The 12,109-nt window shown below is 37.4% G+C and overlaps 1 long non-coding RNA gene across 2 annotated transcripts in view; it reads right to left on the bottom strand.

Moving 5' to 3' along the window:
* LOC150006004 (uncharacterized) overlaps nucleotides 1-12,109 on the bottom strand; it is a 433,280-nt gene that overhangs the window by 18,970 nt on the left and 402,201 nt on the right. For both annotated transcript variants that reach the window (XR_016511715.1, XR_016511714.1), the window contains exon 3: nucleotides 1,593-1,764. This is a non-coding gene — a long non-coding RNA (uncharacterized LOC150006004). The remainder of the gene's footprint in view (nucleotides 1-1,592; nucleotides 1,765-12,109) is intronic.

Raw genomic sequence — 12,109 nt, 5'->3', positions numbered from 1 at the left:
GATTAGTAATGTCACCATCAGTGATAATAATAGTAATAATAAATAATAATAATAATAATAATAGAACAATAACAGTGGTTAATATTTATTGAACTCATCACTATGAAGATTCACATACATTATCTCATTTAAAAGTCCACGAGAAAGATTCCTCTAGTGCTCCAACATTATAGGTACAGGAAAAATGGTCCAACAAAGATTACATAATTTGTACAAACTCTGTATGACCCCATAGTCCTGTGTTCTTAACTAGTGCACATCACTATCTCAGATGCACGATGTGGGGTCATACAACTAGTTAGTGGTTGCCCCAGCACTAAAGCTCAGGACACCCTCTTCTCAGATCTGCTCTTTTCAAATTATACATATGAAGAGAACTAAGTATCCAGTGTTTGAGCTGAGGCATGGGCATTGAGAAGACACTATGATTTATTTTAAAAGGAATCCTATTGCCAAGGTACCCAATGGAATATTTGCTTTATGTATGAAAAGTTATCAAAGGCCGCACCCATGAGTTCAGACCCAACATTACATTCTGTTCAAAATTAGGGAATTCCACCCTTTACTCATTCATTGAAGTAATAAAGGAAATTCAAGAATATGGTCCATGGCAATTACTATGAACACTTCCCATCTTTTATTTTCTAATACCCAGCCCTTCTTGAATAGCTCACTCTGGGAGCTCCCTTGCTCACTGTTCAAGCTCTGCTATCCCTCTCAAAATCGCTCCCACCAACTCCTCAAATCCCGTGCCACATCCATGCTCAGATAGTCCCTCGCATTCATGGCTCGAGTACCATGCCCCATGCTCCTTCTGCCCTTTTCCTGGGGGACCAAATGTCTTTCATCACTATGTTCCAAGCTCGCCACTTTCCTCATGAGAATAGGTCACCATGGCGTTTTTGCCTTCTATCCTTTCCCTATTCTGCAGCTTCTGTGTCTGTCACAAAAGCCCCCAAAATGAATCTGGCAACTCACAGATGCTTCCTGTCAGGACAGAATGGATGAAGCCACTAAGCTATTTAATAGGCCAGAAAAGAGAAAAGACAAAGAACACTCCATTCATCTATATATAGACCCCCCCCCTTTTCATACAGAAAAAGCTAAAATGGCAGATGCCTACCTTTAGATGATCTTTGTATATGCTAGGGAGCCCACAGCACTTTCTCTCTCCCTTCCCCCACCAGCATCAACATAAACAGGGTTTATGAGTTATACTGTACCTTTGTCTCTGACTGATCCCTTGTCAACTTAGATACAGGTTTTCAAAATGGGGTTCCATAATTTCTGAAGCCTGAGAAATTGCCAAATGTCCCCACAAGTGTTCATTGTGAAAACTGTTTCCTTTACTAAGCCCATCCCTCCCCCCAAATATTGTCTTTAGAAAGTATCCAGCATTCATCAATATTTCTCTAATGACTAGTTAGACAGATGCAGGAAAGGAAGAGCCTGAATCATCCAGTATGTTTTACTAATTAAAAATGATCTTCCCTGCCCTGCCCTTCAACTGAAAATGACACTACCTTTACCCCAGAAGCATAGTCTCTATATACCTGACCATACAGCAAACATGGTTTTCCTTAGAAACTTACCTCTTACTTCCTTGATTTCCTACCACTCAGATTGTATCTACCCTTTGGTGAAGATTTTTTTCAACTATTTTGGGAATCTTGTTTTTAATGTGGAGTTCAAGTCCAGTAGTGAAATCTATTTCATATTTGTAATCAGTTTTCAGCTCTGGAAGAAGCCCAAATTGGTAAGTCCCTGTAAGTGAAAAAGAACAAAACAGAATTTAGTCATGCAGCCTGAGCTTATGGAAAATGAGAGGAGATAATTCAAAGGAGAAGAATCTGCAAAAATAAATGTCATGTTCTCTCTTCCAATCCCAGAAATTCAGCCCCAGCTTTCGACCTAGAGAGTGATCTGTTAAATGTATAGTGCCACAAAAGAGCCATAGGGATCATGGAATTATGTGGCAAAATCCCTATTACTTGTCACATGAAAGGGAGAATGTATGGTTTTAAAATAAAATACCAGAGAAAGATGTAACAAGTTTGATGCAGTAGCTGTAGCCAGCCACAGTTGTGATTCGATAAGCTTCTTCTTACTTGTCCTTCACCCTGGAGGCTTCTGAAGAGGCCTGAATATCTGGCTTAAAGTGAGTGATGCTACTTGAAATGAAAAGCAAGGAGATTGCAAATCACTCTTCTGCACCGGCTTGGAATAAGCTATGGCATGGCTGATGGACAGATTCAGGTATTTAAGTAAGTGTGATTTCCAAGCAACAATTTCTAAACCCTACATTGTCGTTGACCTCCATCATGCAACGGGACATGTTTATGAAGGCACACTGAGTAGAATGAGATGCACTGGGAAGAATGCTGAAGTCATTTTCTAACACCACAGCAGTATTACTGCAAAATGAAGCCATATTATTCCAATCAGCAATAGAGTCTAGCTTTGCATCTTTTTTTCTGCTTAATGATCTGAGTCCATTCCAGCAAAAGACCTTCCTATTTCAGGAATCCAGCTAGGAGATTGGTTGGAGTAAACCAAATGAGGTAGATAATCCAATGTGTGTGTTTAGGTAAGGGCAAGAACCAAGAAAGCACTTGAAAAAATAATAGAAAGCCATAAACATTTTTTTCCTAATTCCTCCTCTCTTTAAAGGCAAAGATATCAAGAAGGTGAAAACTACCCCCAAAATATATTTTTCTCTACAATTTAGCCAGAGAACAAAAGCAAAGTACCCAATCAGCAGCCTTTTAAATCAAACACACAATTAACTGTACATTAAAATATATGGTCTACAATTGTATGTTCAATTAAATAGCTAAAAGCAGTTTGTAAAGGTTGGAAACCTCAGTTGTACACTGAAGCTACATAGGTCTGCTCAGCTCTCCTGCTCATTCACAAAGGCCCAGATAGTTACTTCCTCAAAAGTGAAAGGCAGAAATTTTTGTTGTCTAGTAGGTACTCCGAAGAAGCTTTATTGTAAAGTAAACTAAATATCTCCATTGAACTTGAACTTTTTCTTGAAGCTTGTCAGTGAGAAAAAATATATATACAACTAAAAAAGCAAAGACTGTTTTTCAAGATCACTAGGGCAGTGGCTGTCTCTAATCCAGCCACGCCTTCTCTGTATTACCCTCAGAATCATTTCCAGGGACTCTTTTTCATCTGTTCCTAAGTTATAGTCTGTGATCTCTTTCATACATATCCATACTTCTACTTAGGCCAGTTGAGGCTATTTTTGTTTGAACTATTGGTGAGAAAACAGTTTTACTAACAATGATTAGTTAGAGCATAGTTACGTACAATTTTAGCCATTCTAATTGATCGCAATCTAGTGGTGAAATTTTTTGCATTCTACTTAATTGTATAATGATTTATATGCACACTTATTAAACTATGAGATACTCCAAGGCAGGGACCATCTTATTCATCTTTAAATCATTACAGCATCTGCCATAATATTGGGTAGATTGGTATTAAATGGAAATAACAGAATAAATGGATGAATGCATGAATGCATCAGAGAATTAGTATTTAAATACAGACAATGATTATTTGTGTTATAGTCACACTATACTGAGAACTGTTTGGAAGAGTTTTCAGAGAGCCTAACAGAGAAAGCTTGGCTGACTATTCTTGGAGAACCCGTTGACTGTTTGTTGGATGGAGACAGTTCACCAAGAAAGCAGATTTTGACCCTTTGAGAACATGAACATGATGATAAGTTTATGACAGTTCTAAAAGCCAACATACGGTCGGTGGCCAGATTGTGGTTCTGGACTGAGAGGCTTCCATTTGGAAGGCAGACAAGCATTTGAATTATGGGTCTAATGAAAGTGTCAATAGCAATCCTGTTACTGGAGGAGCTGTAAAACCCTGCTTAATGAACTAGACAGGGACACAAAAACACAATGGTCTAAAATGTACTGTATGAGAAAATGATAATTAGCCCAGATTTCATGTACAAGATAAAATGCACAGGGATGATATTACCACTGAGCAATATTATAGCCCTTCGGGGGACTGTTTTGTTAACAGGGTTTGGCTCAGCCTTTTCAATCCTCTTTGTATGAGTGGAGATGTGCTCCATAACTATGGTTGTGAGATAGGAAAAGAATGTCAGATGGTAAAGTTCCTACCATAGATGCTGAAAAATGTAAATGACAATAAAAAAGGCTCTAGCCTTATTAAAGGTGCATCTTATTTAAAAGAAGGCTTGATGCAATATTAGATGATAAGCCAAATGGCTTCTCATGCCAGAGAAATGGGTGTTAAAGAGAAAGTCTTTCTTTAAATGTAAAAGCCTAGTTTTCTAGGCCACCAAATGTCAACCAGAAAGTAAGGCAAGATGAGGCCAGACCTGTAGTGAGCAACTGGGCAAGAGCAACTTACTTCCACCCCAAGAGTTAAGGAGCTACTGAGGCAGCCCTAAGTACAGAAGAGAGCAGTGAACTTGGAGTCAGGGGGCTAAGATTGCAGTCTTAGCTCTGTACTTCCTCTGAGTTTGAAATTTCTCATCCCTTAAAGGGAGCGCAGAGTGGAGGTGAATTACAGTGTCACTTCAAAAACTTTAAGGGGTTTCCAGATCACTTGAGGATTCTGTTAAAATACAGATTCTGATTTGGTTGGCCTGGAGTGGGCTGAGATTTTGCATTCCTAACCAATTCCCATATTATGTAGATGCTGCTGGCCTGTGGACCTCAGTTTGGGGAACAAGCGACTAGACAGTATTTCTCAACTTGAAAGTTCTGTGAAACTACCAAAGTCAATAACAATCTGTTGGCTATTTGTTACTACAAATGGGAAGAGAGAGACAATTATTGAGTTTCGGGATCATCAATGCAAAGTCGTTTTGTCTTTTTCTTGTCTTTTAAGTCTAAATAAGCTGCTCTGTCTTGGTTAGAAAACAATAGGAATCCTCTGTCCTTTAAAAAGATAAATTACTCAGAAGTCTTTGACAGTAAACTTAATATGGTTAGGCTAGCTAAATATTGCTTTTGAATCAATTGTTTTATAATCAAGAGGATTGCATGTGGAAAAACAAAATGGGGGAAACTAGAAATTATGAGTTAAAGTGGTGGATACATATCTAATACAATAGAAGCAAAGGGGCTCAAATTATGTCAAGTAAGGCATAGTGACTTGTGTACCAAAATAAGTTAATGTCATGGAATGAAATGTGGGATGTGGCTTATATCTTACACAAACAGTGTCATTTAGCCTAAGTGTTTAGCCTCTTAAAAATGATCAAGAGAGCAGGAATTCATTGAGTTCTCTGTGTAGATACATTTTTTCCCTGCTCAAGCTTAATTTTCTAGATGTCATATGTATATAGGGGAAGAAAGAGGGTATTATTTCAGTCCATGGCTTAAAAAAGTATTTCCCAAATCTACAGAAAGAGATTTTGAAAGTTGACAGACATTTTATTGATTGCATCTAGAAAAATATTTGGCACATAATAGGAGCTCAATTAATGTTTGTTAAAGAAAGACTAAACTGAAAGCAAAGAACATTTGATGAAGCTGTGACTAAAATTCAGTGAAAGTTCACAGAATCTTCAGTAGTTTAAGGTATCATAAATTTGGGAGGGGAGGGTTGAAAATATGTGTATTTAGTTAGAAGAAAATGTTTTTTCTCTTTCCTCTTACCTGAAAGAGTAAGCTTTGTCTATAGAAGAATCATAGAATTAATCTTTGTATAAGAATTTAATGAGCTCTTATGTGCTTTATGCTTTATATAAGCTGTCTCGTTTACTTATTTCAATAACCCTATTATTATTATCATCATCCCCAGGTGAGACAACTAGAAAATGGCAGCACTAGGGGTTTTATCTAAGTGCATCTGACTTATAAGTCTGCACTCTTCCCATAACTTGTAATACTGTTGGGGTAGGAGGAGGAAGAACAAGATATTTTTAAAGTGCTAAATTATGGAGAGAACAAGTTGTAAAGAAATAAAGAGAAAAGGATACTTACTCATTCTGGACTTGGGTTAAGGTTGGTTTCATGGAGAAGGGTAGGAAGTGGCCCCAAACTTCATGCATTCACAACATATTTGTGTGGCCCACATAGAAAGGAAGTTGGATAGACAATAGACAGATAAAGTGAGAAGATGAAGGGTCTTGAAGAATGATGAAAGTAAGTATTGTTTGCTTTTGAGAATAAAAGCATCAGGAAGGCTTTGTGGTACAGACCAGGAAAAAGCAACATATGGAAAACTGTTTTTCATGCTTGGCTCCCCAAAATACACACTGCCAATGGGGTTGGGGAAAGGGAGCATGTGTTGCTAAGATAACCTAAAGGCAAATCATGAATAAGCTAAGACCTCCAGCCAGACAAAAGCCTATTTCTATATTACTCCACTTAATTTTCCAGGTCGTGATTGCCTCTCTTTTCAAAGTGGTTTATGACATTCTCAATTAAGAGTTTGCTATAAAAATGAATGAATGAAGTATTTCAAACCTGCTGTGAGATATTAAAGATGAGTCACTTTTAAAAAGTGGTTTTGTTTCCTGTGTTCTGGATAATGCATTTGAGAATGCTGTTTCCAGCCTCACCCATCACCCCATTGTGAAATAAAATTGAATGACTCTCTGCTCTTATAATGATCACTCATTCAAATGCATTCAATAAATAAAGTCCCAACACAATGAGGCACTTTCCATAGAGCATCCTAGAGAGCTATGCCCTGGTCTCTCTCACCAGATGACACTGAGATGAACGTAAATAAAGCCTTCACCCACACTGACTGTGTGATACAGTCACTTATTGTTTACTAAGCTCTTACATGTACATTATATCATTTGATCTGCACAACAACCCAACAGTAAAGATGCTGTTGGTTTATTATCCCTATTTAACATATGGTGAATCTAGAGATCAGAGTTGTGCCCAAAGTCACACAGCAATCTATGAGGTACTTTATTTTTATGAGATTTCACTTAACTATATTTAGAGAGAGGGGAAGGGAGGGAGAAAGAGGGAGAGAAACATCTACGTGTGAGAGAAACGTCAGTCTGGTTGCCTCTCACATGCCCCCAGCTGGGAACCTGGCCCACAACTCTGGCAGGTGCCTTGACTGAGAATTGAACCAGTGACTTTTCAATTTGCAGAATGATGTCCAATCCACTAAGCCACATCAGTCAGGGCTTCTGTGAGGTACTATCAATCTCATTCCCTTCCTTTTCCTCTCTCCTGAGCAGGAAACATGTCTTAAGTATAAAACAATATAATTAACAAAATCATCACCAAGCCTGGGAAGAATATTTAATTCGTTTAGATGTGCCTCTGATGATTTTATAAATACTGAGGAATTCATTTTCCACCTCCTGAAATTCTGTGAATTCTACTCTGGACAAAAGGTCATCCAAATATGATCCTTGCTCACAGTTATGGAAATATATGCAAGTCTAAGATAATATGGGCCAAATGCAAAGTAAAAATATCTGTGTAACTCCTGGTGCCATTTACTCTTGCTGCCTCAAATCCTTTTTGAAATTAGGCGGGTTATAAGTCATAAACAATATATAAAAATTTAAACTCTTGCCCTAACCCTGGCTGTATATCAGAAGGGGTCATGAGGGCAGTAGGTTGGAGAGCTGGTAAGACAAGACCGAAAGGGGTATGGTGGGCAAGTAAGACATACACCGACGGGAAGGTTGTTTTTTTTTAACTTTTCAATTTACATCCACAGAACATACTGAATATTATCTGAAAATCAATAGAAAATACATCTCCCCCCAAATCAATATCTTTCCACCTCTAATCAGCTGGAATTTGGTTTCAAGAGTAATTAGGAGACAGATGATTATTTCCTCATGGAGGAAACAGGTTAACAGAATTGAGAATAGCTTCAATTTCTACCATTGCCTTGAAAACACAATTTCTACAGCAATCAGACCAGCCCTCTCTCATTCAGGGCCTCCTTTGCTTCTGTCCAATATCTTCACTGCGACTATGGAATCACCTGTGCAGTGCAGCTCCATCCAGAAGCTTCAGATTTCCTGGCTGGGTTCCCATGTCCATGTCTGCTGTTGAGAAAACATAGTTCTCACAGCCCAATTCCTCAAAATTTCTAACTCCTTTATCTCCTAAGTTATGAGGTACCTATTTATCTGTGTATGACTGTAAATACCTACAGAGTTTCTGAAAAACCAATGTTTCTTTATCACAGACTCTTCTCTTTTGTGAGTCATGAAATTGAGAAAGTCATAATTCTATCGGTTAATATTTGAGGCACTGAATTCTTTCATGCGCTTCAAATAACTAATCAATATAATCAAATCATCCAAAGACACCAAAAGGTCTTCACTCTTCTCCATTAAAAACAAGAGAGAGGCTTATTCTTCAAAAGGTGAGGTGAATCAGAACCGAGGTTATGGTAGTTTTAGGTCTCAGGAAATATATAATTCCACCAACATTTTTCCACACTTTCAGACTTGATTTAAAAACCAAAAACAATATTGTTCATGACTCAGGCTTTACAACTACTTTGCATTAGAAGCCATGTTGAGTTCTTTAAGCCATTTTAAGTGTTATGACCAGTGGCTTCAGGAATGAGGTTTTGTTTAGATAACATAAGACTTTTGCTGTTGATTGAAACCTGGTTTGATATTTCTATACATCTAAATAATTAGAAAATATACATTTAAGTTAGAAGCAGATGCTGTTTCCAGGTTTTTTATGTTCACTGTAGGGAATAGATAGAAGCTTTCATCTTTGCATTTACTCATTGGATGTGGTGCATATCACATGAATTATTATTTAAAACAAAGGGCATCCCTTTCACAAAGATAAAGGAAATAGGGACTTTCTGGAGTACTTGTACCTTAAAAAACACTTTCTGCTCTAAGACAACTACACAGAGTTATTCACTCTCCATGACTCCTTCCTATGCTTCCCGTGCCTGGTAGTAAGCCAGGAGATTCCAACAGAATTGGGGGAAAGCTAGTCCTGAATACAGGGATGGCAGGCCCCATTGGTGTTCAGGAGGTTGTAATTGGCAACAGACAACAAACAGACTGTGAATGCTCAATGTTCATCCTATCAGATGCAAAACCAATTATGTAAAATACTATATCCAGGCAAGGAAATATAGAGGACAGGACATCACAGGGGACCTTTGAAAATGGATAGTCATTTTCTTGATCTTCTTTATCTGTTGCTATGTCAACATTCTAGCAGGTAGAGTACATCTCAGTTTCTCTTCTCAGCTACGAAGTTACACACTAGGTTCATGAGCCAATTTTAAGTGCTTGAGCTGTTTGGATGGAGAAGCTATGTAAACACAGGGCAACACCTGCACAACTTCAAAGCAAAGTATGTGTACATGGAACCCACAGATAACAATGCTTGGTCTTCCAGGCTGGGAGCAACAGGGAGAGAAGCCAACTCAGCTACCAAGCCCAATGAGAATTAATGGGCAATGAAACTATAATGCATTTGCTGAAATTGCCTGTTTACCTTTTCTTTCTCATGACCTATGCCCCATGCCCCACTATTCATTTTTTTAAAGATTTTATTTATTTATTTTTAGAGAGAGGGAAAGGGAAGGAGAGAGGGAGAGAAATGAGAAACATTGATGATGAGAGACACATTGATCAGTTGCCTCTTGTACCCACCCCCACCAGGGACTGAACCTGCAACCGAGACATGCACCCTGATCAGGAATTGAACTGGAGACCTTTTACTTTGTGGGATGATGTCTAAGCAACTGAGCCACATTGATCAGGGCTCCACCATTCATTTTTAAGGCTGTCTCTCTTGCTCACTATCTCCCTCACCCCAGTCTAGCATGGTGTTTGGCACATATAAGTTATTGATCAATCAGTAATTATTTGTGGACTGACACCTTGAGTGGATATAATTTAAATGTTTATTCACTGTCCTAAAATGAATACCATAGTTTATGAGCTATGTAAATACAGAAAATAAAAATAGTAGGTGCCTCTTAAGAATCACCTAGCTCTCATCAAGTATTTTGCTAAGAGAGTTTCACTTGCATTATGTTAATTTTGACACTCAAAATGGTATTATAAAGTGTTATTGTCTCCATTTTATATGAAAGAAACAAGAGGCTCAGATATGTGAACTGATTTGCCTATGTTGCAGCCAGTGAGCGGTAAACCTTTCTCGCCAATTTTGCTCCATAACCTTACACATTCTGTAACCACTGCATTATGCTGCCTGCTGGATTTCAAAGGTTTTTGAGAGCTTGTGCTAATACAATGTGCTACAAACTTAGATTGAACACAGAAAGGAAAAGTAAAAATTCTGCCAATTAATTAGCCCTTGGAATATCAGAATCAGGTTGTCCTTGCATATGCAGTGAATAAACTGTTTTTAGAATCAAACAAATAATTTGAGTGAACAATATCGTCTTTCAACATAGAGAAAGGTTTGAAGGGTTTAGCCATATGAATTATGTTGCTGTGAAAAATTCATCCAGCACTTTTGATCTGAACAGACTTTGAAACAATTCTATCCCATATGGGTACATATAAATCCAAATGAAAATAACATAATATTAGAAATAGAGAATATACATATTATCATTGTGGCTACTGCTATTGTTGCTATCAATATGAATGATAATTATTATTTGCTATCATTATTATAGTTAAGATTTATTGATAGCTTTCTGTACACTACACAGTCCTTATTTTGTTGATAGAGAGATAAGCAAAGATTAATATTCAAAGATAAGTTACCCTCCCCAAATTCTTTATGTTTCTCTTTCTCAAATTAAAAATATTGATGTTTTTCTGCTTTTTGGTTGGCTTATTACAAGGATGAGAAGCTTGTTATGAAAATATATGGTAGTGCTTGCTAATAATGGTATCATCTTAGACTAACTTCCTAGACTAATTCAGCAGTTAGTCTATGCTCTTCATTCAATAGCTGGGGTTGGACCTGTCTTCAGAGAAATTCTGGTATATTTTCTAGAGTTCTTCTTCTAAACAGGCTATGAATACAAGGGAATATTTTTCTGGCATCATTTTGAACCCTCAGGTATTGGGTCTGTATGAAACCTGAAAATACAAAGGATTTCCGTTCGTGGAAAATGAAATGAAGGACAAAGCTAAGTGCCCTTTTGAGAACACTTTAAAATTATATTCTGTTTATTGAGTTCATGTCTTGGTCCAAGGTTCAGAATGATATTCATTTTGTTTGAATAGGTTTTCTTCTCAAATCATTGTGAAGAAAATTATTAGTGTATGAAAATACTGTATAAAAGAAAAAGATTCATTTGGTGTTTGGGGACCAAAGGTGCATTTAGAACTAGGAGCTACAATTCTCCCTTTGGATAGTTGTAAGAATTGGGGAAATTGTTTACATTCTCTGAGCCTCAGTTTCCCTGTTGTAAAATGTAGGGCTGAATCTAGGTTGTCTCAAAATTACTATGGAATCAGAAATCTATGACTCTTTCAATCTATCTTAGACTGAGCACTTACTTGTGCATTTACATTGCAAACAATCACATAAGATATGCAGAGAGCCTCTCAATAAATTCCTAGGAAATAATTTGACAATGTGACTAAATTATAAATAGTTCTAGTTGTCTAACACATATAAGAAGGTAACAAGATTTTTCAAGTTGGTGCAGCAATGATGATTATCCCAGCCTCTTTGGGGTTTTCTCATTGTCCTGAAACATAGGTATCAAGAAAATAAGAAGTAGAAATTCTATGAATTTACTCCTGATGCTGGTAACATCTATATTTGACATTCTAAAATAACAGCATCTCCAACAGCAACGAAGATATGCATGTTTCAGAACTGAGAAACTTTTAAAATCTGCTTTTAAGCAATGAGGCCACAAAAGACTCTTAATAATTGATTATAATTGATTTTAACCTTGTCCTAACCTGGGTAAAATGGCAAAGCCAATCACTTTTGTCCAGATGGGGTATGAGAAAAGAGCCCCTAGTCCACATCTTTAAAAGCTTCAGACATGAACAGAAAATAAAATATTTAGTCTGCCAAAGCCTTGACCTCCCAATTCCAGCCAGTTTTGAACTTGAATTGATTTCCGACAAGGCATCTGGGAGATGATTACAACAAAATGCACTAAAGCTGGGCAGCCTTTATTTTAA

Source organism: Furipterus horrens, unplaced genomic scaffold (genome assembly GCF_987537825.1).
Source record: "Furipterus horrens unplaced genomic scaffold, mFurHor1.1.pri manual_scaffold_6, whole genome shotgun sequence".
NCBI lineage: Eukaryota > Metazoa > Chordata > Mammalia > Chiroptera > Furipteridae > Furipterus > Furipterus horrens.
Note: the sequence above shows the minus strand (reverse complement) of the source record. Positions and strands in the feature narration are given on the sequence as shown.